The 22,417-nt window shown below is 40.8% G+C and overlaps 1 pseudogene; it reads left to right on the top strand.

Moving 5' to 3' along the window:
• Positions 1-7,442: 7,442 nt before the first annotated feature.
• Positions 7,443-16,516, top strand: LOC127054529 (deleted in malignant brain tumors 1 protein-like; annotated as a pseudogene).
• The last annotated feature ends 5,901 nt before the right edge of the window (positions 16,517-22,417 follow it).

Below are 22,417 nucleotides of genomic sequence, written 5' to 3'. Positions count from 1 at the left end.
AGTCCAGTGAAAACAATTTTACCATGTATTCTTTTCATAAGCATTCTGTTTGCAATTTTCAGCAATCTCTGCTGTATGTTTAAACTCTAATTTTGCAACTAAACCTACAGTACTTGTGTAATTCCCCACCCCCTCCATGGGGTATTCACTCTACACTTCACCTGAAGGAATTAAGCTAGGTTGGAAGGGGCTTGTTAATCTAGTAGGATGCACCTGTGGGACAATTACAATGGATAGACAAGGCCTAGTGGAAGATGCTGCTCAACTGAACAGATGTAGACTAGGCTGGTACAAAGCTACTAAGTTGAGACTGGAAAGTCTTGTAGTGAGGAAGTCTACTCATTCACTCTCTAGGTATTGGAGAAGAAACGAAACCTTAAGTGAAGAGGCAAACCTCTGAGATTCAGGTTCTGAAGGAAGGGTTTACCTAGAAGGGTAATGGAGCAGAAATCAGAGAGGCAGAGTAGGAAGAGACTCAGGGAAATAGCAGCAAGGTTTGGAATAGAGCAGACTGTGGCTGTTGATTAGGGGGTCCCTGAGTTGGACCTTAGAGTAGAGGGTGGGCCTGAGTTCACCTACCAGTGATTGGGAAAAGTAGTGTAACTTTGACTTAGGGGACTGCTGGGAACACCTAATGACATGTCCAAACCACGAAGAGAGTTGCCAGTCCTGGACTGTGAGGCCTGGTCTACACTATGCCTTTATACCGCTTTTAGCAGCTTTAAATGGATTTAACGCTGCACCTGTCCACACGAGGCCCTTTACATCGATATTAAGGGCTCTTTAAACCGGTTTCTGTACTCCTCCCCGATGAGAGGAGTAGCGCTGAAATCGGTATTACCATATCGGATTAGGATTAGTGTGACCACAAATCGACGGTATCGGGCTCTGGGCGGTATCCCACAGTGCACCACTGTGACCGCTCTGGAAAGCAATCTGAACTCGGATGCACTGGCCAGGTAGACAGGAAAAGCCCTGCGAACTTTTGAATTGCATTTCCTGTTTGCCCAGTGTGGAGCTCTGATCAGCACGGGTGGCGATGCAGTCCCAAATCCAAAAAGAGCTCCAGCATGGGCTGTACAGGAGATACTGGATCTGACAGCTGTATGGGGAGACAAATCTGTTCTATCAGAGCTCCGTTACAGAGGACGAAATGCCAAAGCATTTGAAAAAATCTCCAGGCTATAATGCAGAGTCCACAGTGCTGTGTGACAAGCGTAATGGAAAGCCAACGAATCAAATGGACGCTCATGGAGGAAGGGAGGGGGGACAGAGGACTCCAGCTATCCCACAGTCCCCGCAGTCTCCGAAAAGCATTTGAGTTCTTGGCTGAGCTCCCAATGCCTGTAGGGTCAAACACGTTGTCCGGGGTGGTTCAGGGTATATCTCGTCAATTTACTCCCTCTCCCCTTGAAAGAAAAGGGAAAAAAATCGTTTGTTGACTTTTTTCAATGTCATTGTATGTCTACTGTATGCTGCTGGTAGACACGGTGCTGGGACAATGAACAGCAGCATCCTCTCCCCTCCCTTCCCCTGTGGCAGACGGTACAGTGCAGTAGGACTGGTAACCGTCCTCGTCATCAGGCCATGAGTGCTCCTGGCTGGCCTCAGGTGAGGTCGGCCAGGGGAGCCTGGATAAAAATAGGAATGACTCCGGTCATTCCCAGTAGATGGTACAGAACGGCTGGTAACCGTCCTCATCATAGCAACTGGGGGCTGAACTCCATCAGCCCCCCCTCCCCTTTCATGTCTGAAGAAAAGATTCTGTACTGCCTGAACTATCATAGCAGCTGGAGGCTGCCTCCCCCTCATTTTATCTCACTAAAAAGTCAGTGTTGCTTATTCCTGCATTCTTTATTACTTCATCACACAAATGGGGGGGAACACTGCAATGGTAGCCCAGAAGGCTTGGAGGAGGAGGGAAGCAACAGGTGGAGTTGTTGCACGGACACCCCATAGAGTGGCATGCAGCTCATCATTTCTGTGGGATCTGACACGGAGTGGCTGTGCTCTCTGGTACACTGTTTCTCTAGTACGCTTGCCCCAGATTCTAGGCAGGACTGACTCTATTTTTAGATACAACATAAAGGAGGAAATGACCCGGGGGTCATTCCCATTTTTGTCTTTGCGCTCCTGGCCGACCTCAGAAAAGGTCAGCCAGCAGCACGCAGCAGCCATGACAGCAGAAGACGGTACAGAACTACTGATAACTGGTATCTCATTGCCAATTTACAATGGCACAGCAGACGGTACAGAACAATTGGTAACCATCTCTGCTACCTTGCAAAAACAAATGAATGCTGCTGTGTAGCGCTGCAGTACCGCCTCTGTCAGCGGCATCCAGTACACATACGGTGACAGTGACAAAAGGCAAAACGGGCTCCATGGTTGCCATGCTATGGCATCTGCCAGGGCAATCCAGGGAAAAAGGGCACAAAATGATTGTCTGCCGTTGCTTTCACAGAGGAAGGAATGAGTGATGACATTTACCCAGAATCACCCGTGACACTGTTTTTGCACCATCATGCATAGGGATCTCAACCCAGAATTCCAATGGGTGGGGGCGACTGCAGGAACTATGGGATAGCTACCCACAGTGCAACGCTCCAGAAATTGACACTAGCCTCAGTACATGGATGCACACCACCAAATTATTGTGCTTTGTGTGGCTGCATGCATCTGACTTTATATAATCTGTTTTACAAAACCAGTTTATGTAAAATCGGAATAATCCTGTAGTGTAAAAGTACCCTGAGATGCTGCAGAGCAAGAGAGAGAACAGAAGGTAGCATCATCTGGTGGAGGGATGAAAGGAACCACAAGAGGGGCACCCCAGTGTGAGTAGGGACCCCTCTTATACCCCTACTTTGAATTTCCTGGCTCCTGGACCTTTAGACTGAAATTCAGCAGTCCCTGAAAGGACTACAGCTATAATCATAGAATATCAGGGTGGGAAGGGATGTCAGGGTCATCTAGTCCAACCCCCTGCTCAAAGCAGGACCAATCCCTAGACAGATTTTTACCCCAGTTCCCTAAATGGCCCCCTCAAGGATTGAGCTCAAAACCCTGGATTTAACAGGCCAATACTCAAACCACTGAGCTATCCCTCCCCTTCACCTAACTTCTCTGACCACATCTCCCAGCATGCTTGCAGTCAGGAGTGGGGTCAGAATGGACTAGAAATCCCTACTGAAGCCAATGTTGAGGCTTCTTCCTGGAGTGGTTTGGATGAGTCGTCTACTGGTTGGGTGAGGGGACAGCCTGACTCCGGGAGTTTGTTTGGTTTGGAATCCGGGAAGGACACAGCACAGCTCAGGGTTCTTGAGTTGCTGCAAAACTCCCACTCCTCTCAGCACCGAAGGGGATTCTTGCACTGCTGTGAGAGAGCTCTGACCCAGTGCTGGCTCTCAAGAGCCAGCTGAGACCCCCATGGGGGAATTTTGGACCTGAGAAGCAGGGAGTCAGGCACGTAACCTTCCCCCACCCAGGGTGAAGATAGATTAAGAGAACTTTTAGCTTAAGCTGGCCAACACCACGGCACTGAGACGCTATCTCTGGACACTCAACCACAGCCTACCATCTGCCTTGGGGAGGTGCAGGGAGGGAGTAGTTTGGAGAAGTTGTTAGTGCTGGGATGTGAGGAAATGGTTTATTTATCAAGGTTAACTATTAAGCCTCTTGTTCCCTTGATCCTATTTTCTTGTTCCCAATAAAGCTGCCTTTTGTTATACAGTTGGTTTTGGTGTGATGCCCCTTTGCTGGGGTTAGTTCTGTGAATTTTATGGTTCCCTGTGTATTGGGCTTTACAATCCTTGCCAGCTAATATTATTCACTTTCTTAAGGCACAGCACCTTTATGTATTTGACACACTGGAGAATCACTTTGGGTGAAGACACCTGCTGTCAGACAAGAACCCAGGACCCAGCCCGTGCAAGGGGATAGGAGAAGCCACTCTAAATACAGGTGATAGCAAGAATCAGGGAGAGAAAAGGAAAGAGACTTCAGAAGAGGGGCTACACTTACATCCAGTGTTTAGTTTTCCTTGGAATTATGGATGGATTGTGCAAAATTTCCTCATTAAAAATACATGGAAACAACATAACAGGACTATGTGTCAGATTCAGTTAAGCAAATCCACTGTTAAATACAAACTAACTTATCAGCAGAGTTCTGCAAATGGTAGCTACTTAAATCTTTAAGAAGTAGAATATTCAAGTGTATATTAAGGCTTGGGTTTGGTGAGCAGAAGTACTAAAATATGATCAGGACACTGGAGTGATGGATATTATAAATGTATATTTAATAATCAAAATAAAATTGTGGGAGTAGTTTTGAGAGAGAAAGATAAAAGCTGATATTTTAAAATTAAACAAGATTGCATATAAAGAACATTATTAAGGCTTCAGAGTAGTAGCTGTATTAGTCTGTATCAGCAACGTGGGTTTTAGCCCACAGACATGTGCTGGGAATCATCCAACCCAGCTGAGCAGTGTCAGGTGATGGTCTGATATTAGTAGCTTGGGAGATATAGATTCCAAGGCCATAAGGAACCCTTGTGGTCATCTAGTCTGGACTTTCGTGCAACAGCAACAGAGGACTGCCAGAGGCCCTGACTCCTGAGCTGCTAGGGTACAGTCCCCACTATTTGTGTTGGGAATAGGACTATTACTTCATTTTTTTGTGTGGGTGGGTGTTGGACAAACCACCAGAGCCCTGAGGCAAAGGTTATGAACTGATCTGAGAGTAGCTGAACATTTTTCTTCAGGCTGGTGACCGAGTCCTCCAAAATACACTTCTACTCCAGAATCTACCTGCCCCTAAACATTTTTTTAAAAAAGAGAGTAGCATAAAAATGATGTGGAATTTCTTAAAGCTAGCTTTTTCTGGAGTAAATGATAAGAAATCAAGGCAGCATTGAGAGCATGTATATTGTTATCATGGTTTACTGGAACAGCTTGGCAGCAAAAGCTTTTTTTAAAGGTGACACATGTAGCACTTCCTTGTAACTAATTTGATAGAGGAAAGATCAGATTTCAAGGGCTGCCTCTATATATTTTCAAGCAATGTGTATCTTGAAGCTCATTGCTTTTCTTGCACCTCTTAACCCAGTCAAAAATGTCTGACTCTGTGAGCTTCATTTGGCTGTTGCTTTTATATGCAGGTATTGTGTCTAAATGTTCTGATTTCTCCCACTTTTCCCCTCTTACCTCTAAAAAGATGAAGGCAAGTTTTCAGAGAGCTATTCAGGTAGAAAAGTTGGCAGCCTATACTGCTGAGAAAAGCTATTGCCTAAATTCCTGGAACTCTTTAGTTCAGTAAAACTATGGGCTTGATTCTAACTTCATACCGTTGTCACTACATTAACTTCAGAGCAATTATTTCTGCTCAGCATTGGTGTCTTTGTGAGGAGAATCGGGTCCTGTGTTTTTGGTCTTTGCAACTAATGCCATGGTTGTTGTTTAGTGCTTGTATAATGTTTTCTTTTCCAGTGTGCTTAATGAACAGATGTTACATTATGTGTAGTGGTAATTGTGTCAGCCCCAGGATATTAGAGAGACAAAGTGAGTGGTAAGGTAATATCTTTTAATGGACTAACTGAAAAAGAGCTCTGTGTGGCTCAAAAACTTCTCTCTCAGCAACAGAAGTTGGTCCAATAAAAGATGTTATCTCACCCACCTCGTGTCTCAGATGTTACTTAAATGTTTTGGACCCAGTTCATTTGTTGTGTAAAGAGTGTTAATGATTTTGGTGAAATGGAAGTTAATTTGCACAACGGTGGCATTCATTGCTAGTATAACTGTTGTGTAAATCCCCTTAGTCAAAGCTGAGGGTAGAACAGGCAGGGAAACGGGAGAGGTGAATGCAGAATAAAGGAGATGTTTCCACCCTTTCTGGCCATTGCAGTCGTGCAGTGGTAATGAAAGAGACCTTACTTTACTACTGTCTACATTAAACTATAACATCTCTCTCTCTCTCCCCTCCAAAATATGATACAGAATTTGACATAAATCATGCTAAAAACTAAATATGTACAACAGATGTTGCTTACTGTGTCTGATCTTTAACATCAAAGCTGCTTGTTTTTGATACTGACTACCATACAACTTGTATCAATTTCCATTTTATACTGTATTGCTTTCCTTGGTAACAGGTTGACAGTATCTAATGTGCTGCATATGGCTACATTAATACACTACACATATACTGTAGGTACTGTGAATTTCCCAACAAAATGATCTAACCAATTTTCTGAAGTGACGGCAACTTGAGGAAGAAAGGGTGTAACCCACTTACTACCCTGAAGGCTTTTACCAAATAATGGGTTGCTTAAATTTGCCCAGCTTCAGCTAAGAGACCTATTGGCTACATTGTCCATGAACATTTGAATTGCTAAATGAAAACATGCTCCAAATCTTTGAGGAAAATGAGAGAGGTTTAACACTGATATAGGTCAAGAGGCTGATTGAGTTAAGCTTTTTGCGCACATCTATTCAGAAGGGATTAGAGTTCTCAAGTCATGAAATTGTACTTTTAAGTGCTTATCTATTTATTCTGATTAGGCCAAATTATGATGTCCTTCCTTACTCATTTATATATTCAGTGGAAGTTTTGACATCAATTCCAGAGTAAGGTCTGAGTGAAAATCAAGTAAAACATTAAGATTTGGTCTCTTGTTTGATCTAATATACAGTATTAAATCTGAGATACCCTTCCAATCTAGTTAACCTGTTCATCTATCCATTATATCTATAAGGATTTACAATATTCCATTTTGCCTCTACCTTGCATAGAAAATGGTATTCAACCTTTTAATCTAATACCTTAAAAGCCAACCTACCTCCTTCCCCAAGAGAAGTTCCCATTATTTGATTTTTCTTTTACTTTTTTTTAATTAGAGGATGTTAATTTTCTCTACTAACTTTACTTCTGTTTGGTTTCCTACAGAAAGATAATGTATTTATGTTGCTGTGGCACATGGACATATGCTGTAAACTTTTAGAAAATGAGGAATGTTTTTAACACTACTTAAATTTTTATGTAAATGTACATACCTCACTAATGTTTTTAACACATGTATTAATCATTTATGTCTATGTACACATAATCTGCTTAGATTTTTATATTACCATTCTAGTACTTTCTCCCAGTAGTATCTATAATAAACTTGTAAGATATTATTTGGCTTTAATTTTGCCCTAGGGATTTATCTCCTCCCTATCGTTACTTCCCTTTGAATTTGTGTGCATAAAAAAAGGAGGCTAGAGCCCTATAAATCCAGACATTATATCATTTTCCCTATGAGTGCAAGAGTGAATCTTAAATCAATTAATTGTTTCCAACTTCCTATCATTTCTCTTGTCTCTCCAAACACTGTCTCTATAGAGGAAATAGTTGTCCACCCAGCCTTTCATTTGGCCTCAGGAGCAGTCTTGGGGAAAAAGATGAAATTTTTGGATGTGAGAGAGGTAGACAGGAAATGCTATGTTGTTGTACTTCCATGCACCTCGCATTCTGAGAGTGAGGTTCCTTTATATGTGATAGAAATCTGGTCTGGAACCACATATGTATTTGGTTTGCAATCATGGTAAGACTCTGAAGGGTTGTCTTATAAAATCATGGTTGTTCATGATTTGTTTTTGTGGGATTTTATTTCATTTTTGAAATCAAAGATGGAAATTCTCACATTTTCACTCATACTGAAGGAAAGAGCCTATATTATACCAAAATATTAGTGTGTATTAACTAAAGAGAGAGGCCAAGGAAGGGGGTGGTGGTGTGTTTTTTGTATCTGGATTCAAAATGGCTTTGGTTTGGTGATTGTGCTCATGGACTGTGCTAAGAGAGTAATATACAGTTTTATTTAACAAAGACGGTTGCTAATTTTGCTTCTTTTTGTTTTGTGGATACAGCTTTTCCAAGTACTCCACCAACCACTATAAGTTGTAAGTCGGGTCTTATAGTGGCTTTACTGTTGTTTTTTCTGAAGTCTGTGTTAAGCATCCAAACTTTTAACTGTGTCTCAGAATCTTTTGAGCAGCCACTGGTTGTATATCCCCTCTCCCCAACATAGTTAGCTCTGTTAGGGAGACTCCTAGATGAGAGCTTCCTTTTCTTTACATGATTACTCTACTTGCTTTTTGACATCTACTGTGGCATTCCACTCCCTCTGTATTAGGCTCCAGGTTGTCTATACTGTGTTAATTATAACAAGCTCTGGAGACCGATGTGCCTCAGACTGAACTGTGAGCCCAAGCCCATTAAATGCAAAATGGAATCATCTGGAGCCCAGCTGAGAAACAAAGGGACTGTAGGAGAGATGTATAAAAGTGTAAGGGAAACCAGTAGAGGAAATGACAGCAGTCTAGAGTGGATATCTGTATGTGAAGGTTTAAGGAGGGCACTAGAGGTCCATGAGAGAGGAGCCATGAACACGTTTGGTGTCAGCTTAGTAAAGAGAAGCAGAGCCTGATTAGGTAGATTCTCTTAAACCAAACTTTCCTGAACCTTCTTGTGTATACCTTTTTGGAGTATAAGCATGCTTATACTCAACCCTTAGTTGAAATGTGTTCTGAGATATTTAAATTATCGATGGGCAATCTTGCTTATACAAAGTGCATTTTCATTTATGTGGAGGTGTTATGCATAGTCAGATTTATTTTATGTATTCCTGTGATCATGCAGAAACAGATGTTGAGGAGTGCAGAATTAATGTATGGTTCAGAACCTTACCCCTCATTTGGGGAGCGTGGTGCATCTTGCGCAGGGACAAACTTCAAGCAAACTGCCCTGAAAGGGGCAGCTAGGGATTTCCCTGTCCCAGTAACACCTGGATAGCACAAAACCACCATAACACTCCACTCCACTCACTCATGGGTCTGGGGTAGACGGTGTGATGGGAGAGGCTAGAAGAGTCAAGGCCAGAGTACACTGTGCTCTGGCAATCCTCACCCACATAATGGCTCCTAGGGGTCATTACAAGCTGGTGGAGGTTTAAGCAGCCCTTAGGCTTCTGCAACTTGTGCCAAAGCATTTATGGCCACCTCTTTCTCTTTCCCCAGCAGCTGTATTGAGGCCTCTTCTGAATAAACAGATTCAATATCTTCACCAGAAATAAAATCAAAAGGAATCCTAAAATATACTGGTTTTTGTTTCTCTTAGCAATAAATGGCTCATGTGGTGGCTACCTTTCCACCGCTTCTGGATCATTCTCTAGTCCATTCTTTCCTGGAAACTATCCAGTGAATGTACAATGTGTCTGGAGAATAGAAGTCAAGAACAATTATTAAATCAGACTCATCTTTAAGCATGTTGAGTAAGTAAAATATTAGATATTTAACTGCAGTTTAGCCTTCAGAGAACTTGATATAAAGTGATGACTTCCACTTTTCATATTTGTTTGCCTTTTTAAGATTTTGATTTTACTGACCTCTTTAAACTATTTGATTTTGAGTTTAGAAAGATTTTCCATTGCTTATGTTTCTTATGAATTTTATTTTATTTCATTATTAAAGTCTCTGATCAACCAACTACAGTAGGAGGTCTGATCTGGCAATCTAGTAGCTGACCAACTTACTACCATGCAAGAGTCTCATTTGGTCCTTTTGCTCCTTCAGTAGCTGGCACTGGAAATGCTGCAGAGGCAGCCTACCTCTCTCTGGATCCTATCCAACAAAGTATTTAAGCACATAGTAGTCTGTGGGACTACTCTGGTGCTTAAAATTAAACACATGCTTAAGTACCTTGACCTTTCTGCACCTCTTTTGGCAAGCCATACGTCTCATTTCTGGAGCAGCACTGAAGGGGAACTGTTAGCCAACTTTCCTTGGCTGGAAGAATCTTTTTTTTGGCATGAACGCTTGATAGTGAAGGGAGTTGGGCTAAAGCAAGTGGGGAGATCTTTGAAGTCATCAAAGGGTTAGAATAGCTCACAAGGCAGGGGGAAGCATAGTTTTTTTTTCTTTAAAAACAGAACTAGAAAAATCTTTTTTTAATGTTAGCCAAGCACAGATTCAATGTTTTTATTATCTTTAACTCGGCTAATATGCTGTGTTCATTATAAAGTTGTACGGGTATTTTTGGAAGAATAAATAAATGTTAACTGCTGTAGCATTGATGTGACATGGTTTTGTGGTTGAATCCAAACTTGACCTGTGTGAGAGAAAGAGTTTTCATTCAGAAAATGCCAGCCCTATATAACAAGGCAATAGTTTGTGAATAAACTTGATTGTCTACTGCTTGATCTTTATAGTCTCTGTTCTGTAAGTGAGTCTTCAGACTGTGGCTGTCAGTCCAACACCTTCCTCAAACAATGCAATCACATTTAAAAACACACTAAAAGAAAAAAGAATATATATACACACCCCTTTGACTTATGTCAAACGTTCCTCTCCGGACCTCACTGTTTGTCTCCGTTGCATATCATTCTGTGTAGAAACTGTGCAGAATATGCAACAGAGCTCTAAATGGCAGATCTGGTAGGAAAGTTTTGCCATAGATTTGAATTAGTTTACCAGATCATTTTCTAGCCCCAAATATTGCTGTTAGCTTATGTTATCAACAAAGGTGGAAGTGTTCATGCTGTTATATATTAGTTTAGTACTAGGTTCCCTCCAAAGTCAATGGGAATCAATTCATTCCAACCTCATTTCACTCATTTTGAAAACTATTATTTTCTAACTCTATTACTTTAAAGTAACACAAAACAACTTTATCTCCACAGGCTAGAAGTTTCATATAATTGTGCTTATGACTTTGTTGAAGTCTATGATGGTCCTCTGAATACATCTCCTCTTCTTGGGAGGATTTGTGATCGTTCAAATTACACATTTACATCGTCTTCAAATACAATGACTGTTCTGTTTTCAAGTGACTTTAGTTATACAAGAAGTGGATTCAGTGCTTACTATGATTCATTTCCAGAAAAGAACAATGATACAGGTAAGCTTGCCTTAAATATAGCAATGTTCCTATTAGTAAGGTAACAATAAGGACCTGATTAAGCCAGTGAAGTCAATGGAAAGACTCCCATTCATTTAGATCAGCCGGATGTTAGATCAGGCTAAATTTAATATCTTGCAGTGTTGTACCTAAGTTGGTTCCAGGATATTAGAGAGACCAGGTGGGTAAGGTAATATCTTTTATTGGACCAATTTCTGCTGTTGAAAGACAAGCTTTTGAGCTTACCCAGAGGTTTTAAGTCTGGAACCAGGTGATTTTTAATTATAGTAATGTTTGGATATATATCTAAAATTAATATTAACCTTTCCTTCTGTCTCATCATACAGCACTGTCATGTTCTGGACAATATATTCCTGCAGCCATTAACAGAAGCTATCTGCAGTCATTGGGTACAATGCTTGGGATGTTTATCTGAATGACTCCTCCTGTGGGCCACAACAGATCACAGAAACCTATGTTATAGTCAACATACCTTTTAATGGATGTGGTACAATAAGACAGGTGAGAAACGTACTTTTTATTCATATGTCACTTTTGCATGTGAACACACCTTTAGTTAAACAAAGCAATTTAAATTAGTTTTGGACAAAAATGATTGGTCAAGCCATTCACTTTAAAAGGCCATAATTTAGATACGGAAATATTTGTTTAAAAGAGCTCATCATATGTTCGAGGTGACTAGTATATTTGTTGTGCATGAGTTTGTCTAACCACCTTGCTGACAATTAGGAGCCCTGACTTTAGAAAAAGAAAATCCTGAGGGGAAATTACAATAAACACAGAACCTGATCACTTCATATTTGTCAGGATGACTCAAGGTGTTGGTAGCATGGATGGCTGAAGAGCCTTTGACCTCTTGGTCACATTTGTGAATGTTGCAGGTCAGTGGTGTCTGGAAAAACTCCATCTGGTAGTGTCATGGGGTGTGCCCTCAGCTACCTTGCATTGCCCAGCCTGTTTGCATGATCTCTTATTCATGCTATACATACAGTGTGTATCTTTAGATTCACAGCACTGCAGAACATAGTATAAGTATGTGTCAGGAAGAGTCTTCCATCCAGCTTTCTCTACCTCATCTAGCTCACTCTCTGAACTCCCCACTTCTGGTTCCTGCAAATTATGTATCATGCCCCCAAGTGTCAATTTCCACCATAATAGGTAAATTGCCTCCAATTAAGCCCATGATCTTCTTTGTTAGGCAATTACCTACAAGACCATCATGCTACAGCTAGGTCTATGTCTACACTACGCACCTTTTAACGACACAGCTGTGCCGCTACAGCCATGTCACTAAAAGGTGCGCAGTGTAGCTGCTCTTTATCAGCAGGAGAGAGCTCTCCCACAGACAAAATGAATCCACCCTCAACAAGAGACAGTAGCTTTGTTGGCAGGAGAGCTCTCCCACTGACAAAGCACAGTCCACACTGGCACTTTTCATCAGTAAAACTTTTGTCATTTGGAGGCGGGGAGAATTCACAATCCTTGAATGACAAAAGTTTTACCAATGAAAGTGCAGTGTAGACAAAGCTTAGCACTCTGTCACAGTGGACAAAATCCCCTTGAATTTTAGGGGAGAGGGTAATATTTGAATCCCTAAACCCTAACTCTTTCTTTTCCAAGTCTTGGGAAGATGTACAACCAGAAGGGACTGATTCTTTGGTTCTGTTTCACATGTGGCCAAAATCTGTCAAGAATAGCCAAAGGAGGAGAAATCTTATCCCTAAAATTGGCCCTGCTGTGTCAGGGTTGAGACCTCACTGTAGAGGATTGGGGGAAATCAGCTATCATTCTGTGGATAAACAGACTAGCTTAGACCCTAGGACTGTCAGTTGGCACCTTTCACGAGCAACAAATTCATTCTAAAATCAAAAAATGTAAAGAACACTTGGATTAAATATGTACATCCTGGCCATGGACCACTAAGGTGTGCAAATGTAATTCATCATGTACATAGTTTACAAACTATTGCAGAAGGGGCATTGATTGAGCAGCAGGTGCTAATACAGAAGTTGAGCAAAACTAATAGTGCATGTTTCTTTTCTGATAAAGCAACCTCATGAATTAACCATCAGAAGTGTATACTGAGTAGCTAGAATACTACTATATAAAAACAAATAGTGGCCTGAACAAAAATCCCTGTAATTTGGGTGCTGAAGATAAATCCAAACTGTCAATAGGCCCTGTCTTTATAATGGACTGAACTACCATAGACTTTGTGCTGTCTGAAATACAGATCAAGAACTGCCTTTCACAGCATGCACTGATCTCTAATAAAATAAATAGATAGAAAAACAAAGTCCAGTGAATTTATGAAAGTGCCTTCAGAGAACAGGTCTTATGCTAGCTCTAGGAAGCCCTGCTACACCTTGTCTTAAAAGTGAATTTATGGCTTTTGCTCTTCGGATTAATGACAAATTTGATGTGTTCCAGAACACTTGTATCGCCCTGAAAGGTATTCACTTGTTAAACCCTGCTGGTGAGGGTTAGGGTCATCACCAATAGTGTTATGCCAAACCATAAAATGCATATTAACCAAAACTGTGCAAAATCCCCATTCTCCTGAAATGTAGGAGGAACTGGGCAAGAGAGAAGTGGTGCTGCTTTGACGAGAGATTTCAGTGGACTAAGGTGTGCATTTTACTAGGGACTAATATTTTCCATGGGCTGTTTATGTCAGAACCAAATTAAAGATGCAACATCAATTTGAAAATCCTGTTGGAAAATTTTATACTTAATATGTTACAAGTGACAACTGAGATTATGCAAATGGTGTAGGGAGAAATACATCTATTTTTTTAGCTTGTTTGCTTTCTGCATTGGGAAGAATTTTATGTATAATCAATGTTCCCTGGCATAGTTTGTCAGTTTCACCTTTTCTGAAAAGACCATAAACGTCAATAGAGAAGCAAAAAAAATCTTCTAATATTTTTAAGTAGTTAGAACAAAAAACCAAACCAAAAAACTCCCCATCAGAACCTACTATTTAAACAGTGTTCTTTGGGAAACTAGATTTTTTTTTCAAATTAGCTAGTTTTTAATTCGTCTCAAGTTGACAGTGTCTTTTTACATAAATCAACTACTTCAACTGCAATATTTTGATAAAATACATTCATGAACCACATTTTATTCTCATTTTCACAGGTGAAAAATAACACTATCATGTATTCCAATGTAAACAGAACATCTCCTTCTGGTTATATTATCACGAGGAAAAGCAACTTTCAGTTTCACGTTACCTGCACAATGAACCAGGACACAATGGTAGAAATAATGTATGTTGCCAAAGGTGATATAGACATAAGTGAAGCCCAGCATGGCAGATATGAAGTGAATATTTCATTTTATGAATCATCAAATTTCTCAAATCCAGTTTACAGTTCCCCATACTATGTTGACCTAAACCAGGATTTATTCCTTCAAGCCACTCTCTACAGTTCCGATTCAACTGGTGATGTTTACCGATACATGCATGGCATCTCCATATTCTGACTTCACAAACCTGACTTATGTTTTAATCAGGAATGGGAAAGGACTTTTAGTTGTTATAAAGCAGTTATACCTAAAGTTATACGTGTATCTTTCTGCTTTTATTGCTTGCACTGCAGCAGTAAAGCAGATACATTTACTCTAATTCCTCTGTGTGTGTTAGTGGAGCAATTCTGATTGTTTGTTTTGGTTTTGGGTTTTTTTTACGGATGTGTAAGAGATTCCACCTACAGCTCATACTATTCACCAATGGGACACGTTGTTCGTTTCAAATTCAATGCCTTCAAGTTTCTCAACAGACATGCTGCCATTTACTTGCAGTGCAAGATAGTTGTATGCAGGGCATATGATTATTCTTCTTGATGCTATCAGGGATGTTTAGTGAGGCTCAAGAGGGATACAAGTCCTTACCAGGAAAAACTAGATGTTGTTGTGGGGCAGTCCAGCATAAAAAAGAAACCAATGAGGACAGAAAATCTGGTAATTTATTTTTATGGCCTTTTCTCTTGCTGTAGCTGTTTAAGTATTATTTTACAATATCATTTAATATCACATTTCAGTATGTCATATTCTTTGCCTGCTCCCTTATCATGAATTCTAAACAGGAGTGTGCTAAAGGACAAGCCTTTTTCATTGTGAACACAATTTGGTGGCAACAAGGGGTTAATTATAAAAGTATCCAGAATTTTTTCAAGCATCAGTTATTCCCACAGAAAAATCTCCACCCTACTGTCAGTTTGTCATAAAATGATTACATGCTGATAATCTGCTTTTCTTTATAATGCCTTCTGTAAACAAATCTGTAATGTTACTTTTTCCTTTCTCAAATCCCTCTTCAAGACCCACTTCTGCCTTGACAGCTAGAAAAACCCAGTGTTGGCTGGCCTTGCTAATATTTTTTGATATACTTAAATTCAAATTATTCAGAAACATCAGCTTTGCTCACCTATTTAACTGCAGTTTGTATTGCTTTCACCCTGGCCTCTCACTCTCTCCTTTTCTTCTGTTTGTTACTCACTTGTTACATCTTGTTTCACATTAATTAGCTTTTAGGTTCAGAGGCCTTATCTTCCTAGTGTTTGCATAGTGCATAGTATAATGAGAACCCAGTCCTAAATGGAGCTGTAGGCATTACAGTAAAGCAACTAATAATGGTGGTTATCATTATTATAAATGTTAATGGACTTGTTTACAGACATACTCATGATTACAGAAAATAATGGTGTACGGGTCTTTTACTGTAGGATAAGAGCGAATGCTTGATCAAAATATTGGCTTACAGGGGAATCAGATGTCTCTCAGAATTGGTAATAGGGCATTTCATTTCACTTTCACAGATGCTAGTTCAAATTTAGTCTGAACCTCTAGCCCCTGAAAGTTGTTACCATTTGATTGCTGGTCAACTGGCTGTGTAAAAGCCTAGGTCTGGGTAACTACATTACAAACACCATCAACAATTGGAACTTTTGTGATAGTCATCAGAGAAATGAGACAGAGACATAGTCATCATGATGCTAATGAGCACAGACTGAGCTATCCTCTTACCCCTGGAGCTGGTTGATGGTCTTCCAGGTCACGGTTGAGACACACTGACAAAGCAGTGTGAGATATTGGCACTTCTGCTGTTTTGAGTTGCACCTAAGCATAAGATGTTAAACTCCAGAGTTGTCTATCAGTCATTTTTAACATATGCTGCATTTGCTTGTGCTATTTTACTTTAACAGACATTAAACAATTTGCTCTTGTTTTCAAAACTAAATTTATCAGCATGGCACTTTTGGTCAGACTATTATGATTCTTAATGGCAATGAAATTTTTACCTTTAAATCTCAATGGTGTCTTTTATGCTCTAGCACCTATGTATTTATGTACTGGCAAAAACTGTAAGATTAAGTCAGATAAACTCTCTCTGTCATTTACAGACTCACACAAGAGAGAGTTTCTGGAAAAAGATGACGTACGCAGCCCATTTGTTCTTGCCCCTTTGCTCCTGGCAGGAGTTGTTTTGGTTCTCACTGTGGCCCTTTTGAGAAGTAAACTGAGAAGAGGAACTGAGTACCAAGTGCTGTGAGAGGCAAGGCATCACATGAGGTGGCTCAGCCTCATTCTTCATGAATGTATTCAATGTCAAACATTTGCACAGTGATTTAATAGATAATAGTAAATTAATAAAGGAAAGTACGTGGCTTTCAAAGGTCAACAATAAATGTATAGAACATGCTCTAATATGCAGAGATGTGTTCCACTAAACCTGATTTGGGTGCACTTTAAATGAAGAGTCTCAAATAGGGCTTGAGGAAAATAAATCTTCAGTTTTGTGTGTGCAGACAAAAGTGCACATGCACCAATTTTACCTGCAATATCTTGCCTTTTGTACACACAAATGGACATTGATATGTTCAAAGTGGGTAACTGTCCAGGCAGTAGATGGATTCACAATTATTTGACTCTTGCAGCGTTTGGTGATTTCCTAATATGTTTAGTGCATTTGTATTTGGTTATAGTGATCGGTCTGAATATGTTTGGGAAGACTTTGACTAGGTCAGTTGTAGAGAAAGGACAACTGTGAAACTCCAGTCTGGACATTGGGGGTGTTGAGTTCTGTCGATTCAGGTTGGGGCCATCTCTGCATTTAACTAGCACAAGTAAGCGTATTTCTCTGGAAGTAACATGAAAATTCCTGCCCTTGTTAATTTAGCAAACAGTTGATTATTAAAGTGATACATCTTGAAAACCAACAGTTGTTTAGCATAGGGATGTATATTAAGTTTTTATTATACTTAATTAAACATATAATCAATCAGTATAAATAGTTTAAAATCATCATAAATGAAAGTTTGTATGAGCGTATTTTGTTTCTGATTTAAGATGCAAAACCAACATCAAATAAAATGCTAAATCTCTGTCAATGAACTGTGTGTTTATTTTTTACCTTAGATGGGGGAAGCATGGCATTAGATATAATTGCATCTTATTTCTTTTAGGCTAAATCTGCACTCCACACCTAAGCCAACCACACACAAAGAAGTCTGATTCAGGTCAGCAAGCAATCAAGACTTGGGTCCTATGACCCTGCTAGGGTGATGGGAGAAAGCCTGAGTCCCATTTTGACTCTGGTCATTTTGCAGAGTGGACTCATGTCAGAAGGTCTGCGTAGTCCAGCATGGATGCATTGGCACTGCTGTGAGACCTGAGTCCCTCAATTGTAAACCTAGGTTTACAATGCTGTATGGATGTTCAAGCTCTGGCTTAGTGTACAGTGTAGACATGTACATACATTTTATTAATGTGAATTTATAGCTACTTTTCTACCACTACTCCCCATCTAGGTGCAATAATCTAGTATCTAATAAATGTTAAACAAAATAGATAAAAACATTCACGTTATAGATCTGCTTTGAGTCGAGGAAAACCACTCCCACAAGAGCACTGTTCTCTCTTTCCCCTACATCCAGCTATGGTCTGATGTTTTTGTTGCTCATGGTCTAATTTAGGCCCTGATTTCTATAGGACTACTCTTGCGTGTAAAAGTTTTCAGGAGGGGCCTAAAATTGTATCCTCTGATCTGGGACCATGTCTGCTTATATTCCTGTAAAGCACAGTCCAGAATAACAAATGGCTAATTCCTGCAGCCTCTACTTGAAGGCTCTGAAAGACAAGTTTTTCATGCAGACTATGGCCCAATATTTTAAATAAAAAGTTCGTTAATGCTTATTATGAAAAATCCTACCCTCCAACTTCCCACACTATGCACTGTGCAGAACTTTCAGATGGACCAAATATAGTGAGTAGGCAGCATGATGGTAAATGGTATTCAGTGTTTACTAATACAAGGAAATGTATGTTGGAAGGAATCATTGGTGCTCATCCTACATAGCACTGAATTCTAAGTTAACTAAGTCCCCAAAGGCATTGCTAGCAGAAAAATCTCTGATCAAGAGTGCACAGGTGCACATGTGCATATCAACATGGAGCACCCCTAGGGATAAAACATCTTGAATTCCAGTTACTGTATAAGGTAGGCAACCTCTCCATTTTAACAATGAAAGAACTGTGACATAGCAAGGAAAGTACTTCAGGATATTGGCTCATTGTGGTTAAAATCCATGTTGAAGTCTGCTATAGACTTGACACAAGTAAAGCAAGTTCAGAAATCTAACTTCTCATACATGTGCCAGGCTCCTGCTGATGTTAGTTTGAGCTGTACGTGCACATTGAAGAAAGAATGCCCCCCCCCACGTGTAGGTGGATCAGGAAATTTATATGGTACAATAAACATATTCAGATAACTGAAAAATGCAGTTACTATAGAACATACTGTTTGCCAAGAAGGGTTCTCACTGTAAATAATAATAGGTCTACTGAAACAGTTCCTCTGTACTGATTTCTTGCAGGCAATGAAATATCAAATTGCATAGCACACCCAAAGTAATTATTAACCTGTAAACTCTGCAGAACATTTAATCATATTGACTATACATCCAGTCAAATTGGGTACCAAGCTGAGCTTGGTACTAATTTAGGATCTGATCCTTCAGTCCTTAACGTCATTGGAAGTTTTGCTGGTTAGGATAGCAAGAGCAAGCTCTTCAATCATTAAACTCCTTCATACAATGAAACTAGTTTGTCATACCGGAGTCACGTTTACAATCCAAGGAATAGATTATCTGAGTTTTAGATATCTTTCCTTCTGTTTGTGTTTATTCTGATGTTGTGAACCGTAGAAATATCTTGCATATGGGTTTGAGTTTAAAAAGCAACATTGACAATATTGTGTCAAGTTACAGTAACTATTAATATTAAGTTTTAGATTCTGGTGAGTTCGGGAATAATTGAAACATCTCGGAGACATCGTTCATTTTTTAGAGTTTTTATTTATATTTTTGATAGCTTAATTCCTGTCTTGTATAAGGGCTTCACTAATGTGTTCTGGAGATTGACTATATTTAGCAGAGGTGCAGGTAACTACATACAACCCAACTGGCTTCATTCAATGTGTGGCTATGGCTTAGTGCTTTCAGTTACGGGAGTGTTTACACTAGGCTACAGAACTCCTTTTAAATTTATTCTTGGTTCTAAGAATTTTTTTATCAGCCAGTTATAAACTAGGTTAACATAAAAAAGTTATCAAAGGTGCCAACCTTTGTTTTCTTTGTTTTTTTCAAAGAAACGAAACTGTCACTGATTAAAGGAATGAACAGATGTGAATGTCATGTTAGCAGGGCATAATTTGTGCTGGGGCTTGCTAGAGCTGAGCCCCAGCACCTCTAGGCTTAGCAGTTCGTAGCCCTGGCGCCTCATGGCTAGCTGGGTCAGTGATGAAGGTAAAAAATTGCTTGAGCCTCAGCACCTCTTTCATTACAAATTAAGGACTGCGTGTTAGTGTTTATTCCAAAGATACCCGGGGATCAGTTTGTCATAATTCATATGACAAAAATGATTTTGAAGTTGTGTGCAGATAGCTAGGATGTTGACAGGCCATTTCAGCACCAGGAAATGTCTGTTTTGGTCAAGACACCAGAAGTAGTCTCCTGTATAAAGTGCAGTGCAAAGGGAATGAATCCTACCTGTGGGAGTGCTCTCACAGGGGGTAGTACAGACATAACTATGGTCACCATAAAGATGCTGGTGTCATCTGTTCAGGTACCTTCTGATTTCTTATATGCATGTTGAATATTTAGTATTATAAATCAATTACTTGTTGAGTGATACGTTAACATGTTAAGGGCAAACATATTAGTTTCATGAAGCTAGTTTATGTAATCTTCTTTGAGCTCTGGAAACGGAGATGCATTTCTGAATCATCGGAATTTTTAATAGCATCCTTAATCCCTGTATTTGGACTTGTGCAGGCTACCCATGTTGGACCTCCAGTTTATCTGATGACTTTTATCCACACTTATGCTCTCTCATCATGGCTGCCTCTGTGGTCAACTCCTCAGTTTAATTCCCTCTTCCACACTGGACTTTTGTCCCACACTGTCCTTCCCACCCGTCCCAGGCCTGGCTCACTCCTCATTTACTGCCTCAGCCGCTGCTCCCAGCCTGCTGAATGCCTGGGAATAGGAAATCCTGGGACAGCAAGTTTCTACAGTTGCAAATCTGTAGTCTTATCATTCAGCTCTGCTATATTCTTCACAAAGCACATCCTTCCTCCTTCCTTCCTGAGTTCAATGTTCACAAAACCCATCACCTGTTTGCTGACTTCCTCTCCACTCTCAAACCCTTCTTCTCCATTCCCTCTGCATAGAGGATCTCAACAAAGTGACGTGTGTCAAACTCTAGTGTGACCTTCCTGGATTCCCCTCTCCCATCACCCCTCACCAACATTTTCTCTTCCCTATATCCAGTTTAGCCTCCACTTCTAGCCCCTCAGCATGTTACTTTCATCCTTTAACCTCCAGCCTACTGATTTTCCTTCCACACTACCACTTTAACTCCCTCATACCAAGCCTTTCCCACTCTTCTGGCTCATTCCCTCTCTGTACAAACATGTTCTGGTATCGTCCATCCTTACCTGACCCTGTCTCTCTCATATTCATTCCTATCCAAGCCCTTGTTCTAGGCCTGCTCAGTCGTCTGTCGTAGACAAGAAGCTACTGGTTCTAACTGCTCTCTCAACCGCTTGGGCTTAAGAGCTTATATCTCCTGAGTTGGTGAGCTGAGGAATCACTGAAATCTGTATCTTTATGGTAAGGGGTACATCTACACTACGGGATTATTTCAATTTTACATAAACCGGTTTTGTAAAACAGATTGTATAAAGTTGAGTGTACACGGCCACACTAAGCACATTAATTCAGTGGTATGCATCCATGTACCGAGGCTAGCGTCAATTTCCAGAGCGTTGCACTGTGGGTAGCTATCCCGTAACTATCCCATAGTTCCCGCAGTCTCCTCCACCCCTTGGAATTATGGGTTGAGATGCCAGTGCCCGATGGGGCAAAAAACATTGTCGCGGATCGTTCTGGGTACAGCCTCACTCCTCCCTCCGTGAAAGGAGCAGACAACCGTTTCGTGCCTTTTTTCCTGGGTGAACTGAGCAAACACCACAGCACAGCAAGCATGGACCCCGCTCAGATCAAGACGGCAATCTTGGACGTTGTAAACACCTCGCACATTCTCGTGCAGTCTATGCTGAACCAGGACCTGCAAAGTCAGGTGAGGAGGAGGTGGCTATGGCAGAGCAGCGACGAGAGTGATGAGGACATGGACACAGAATTCTCTCAAACCGTGGGCCCCTGTGCTTTGGAGATCCTACTGGCAATGGGGCAGGTTCTAGCCATTGAACTCAGATTTTGGGCCCGGGAAACAAGCACAGACTGGTGGGACCGCATAGTTTTGCAGGTTTGGGATGATTCGCAGTGGCTGCAAAACTTTCACATGCGTAAGGGCACTTTCATGGAACTTTGTGACTTGCTTTCCCCTGCCCTGAAACTCCGTAATACCAAGATGAGAGCAGCCCTCGCAGTTGAGAAGTGAGTGACAATAGCTCTCTGGAAGCTTGCAACGCCAGACTGCTACCGGTCAGTCGGGAATCAATTTGGAGTGGGAAAATCTACTGTGGGGGCTGCTGTGATGCAAGTAGCCAAAGTAATAATTAAGCTGCTGCTACGACAGGTTGTGATTTTGGGAAATGTGCAGGTCATAATGGATGGCTTTGCTGCAATGGGATTCTCTAACTGTGGGGGGGCGATAGATGGAACCCATATCCCTATCTTGGCACTGGAGCACCAGGGCACCCAGTACGTAAACTGCAAGGTGTACTTTTCAATGGTGCTGCAAGCACTGGTGGATCACAAGGGACGTTTCACCAACATCCACATGGGATGGCCAGGAAGGGTTCATGACACTCGCGTCTTCAGGAACACTACTCTGTTTAAATGGCTGCAGCAAGGGAATTACTTCCCAGACCAGAAAATAACAGTTGGGAATGTTGAATTGCCTGTAGTTATCCTGGGTGACCCAGCCT

This window comes from Gopherus flavomarginatus, chromosome 6 (assembly GCF_025201925.1).
Source record: "Gopherus flavomarginatus isolate rGopFla2 chromosome 6, rGopFla2.mat.asm, whole genome shotgun sequence".
NCBI lineage: Eukaryota > Metazoa > Chordata > Testudines > Testudinidae > Gopherus > Gopherus flavomarginatus.
The sequence above is the reverse complement of the archived record's forward strand: the minus strand, read 5'-3'. Positions and strand labels throughout refer to the sequence as shown.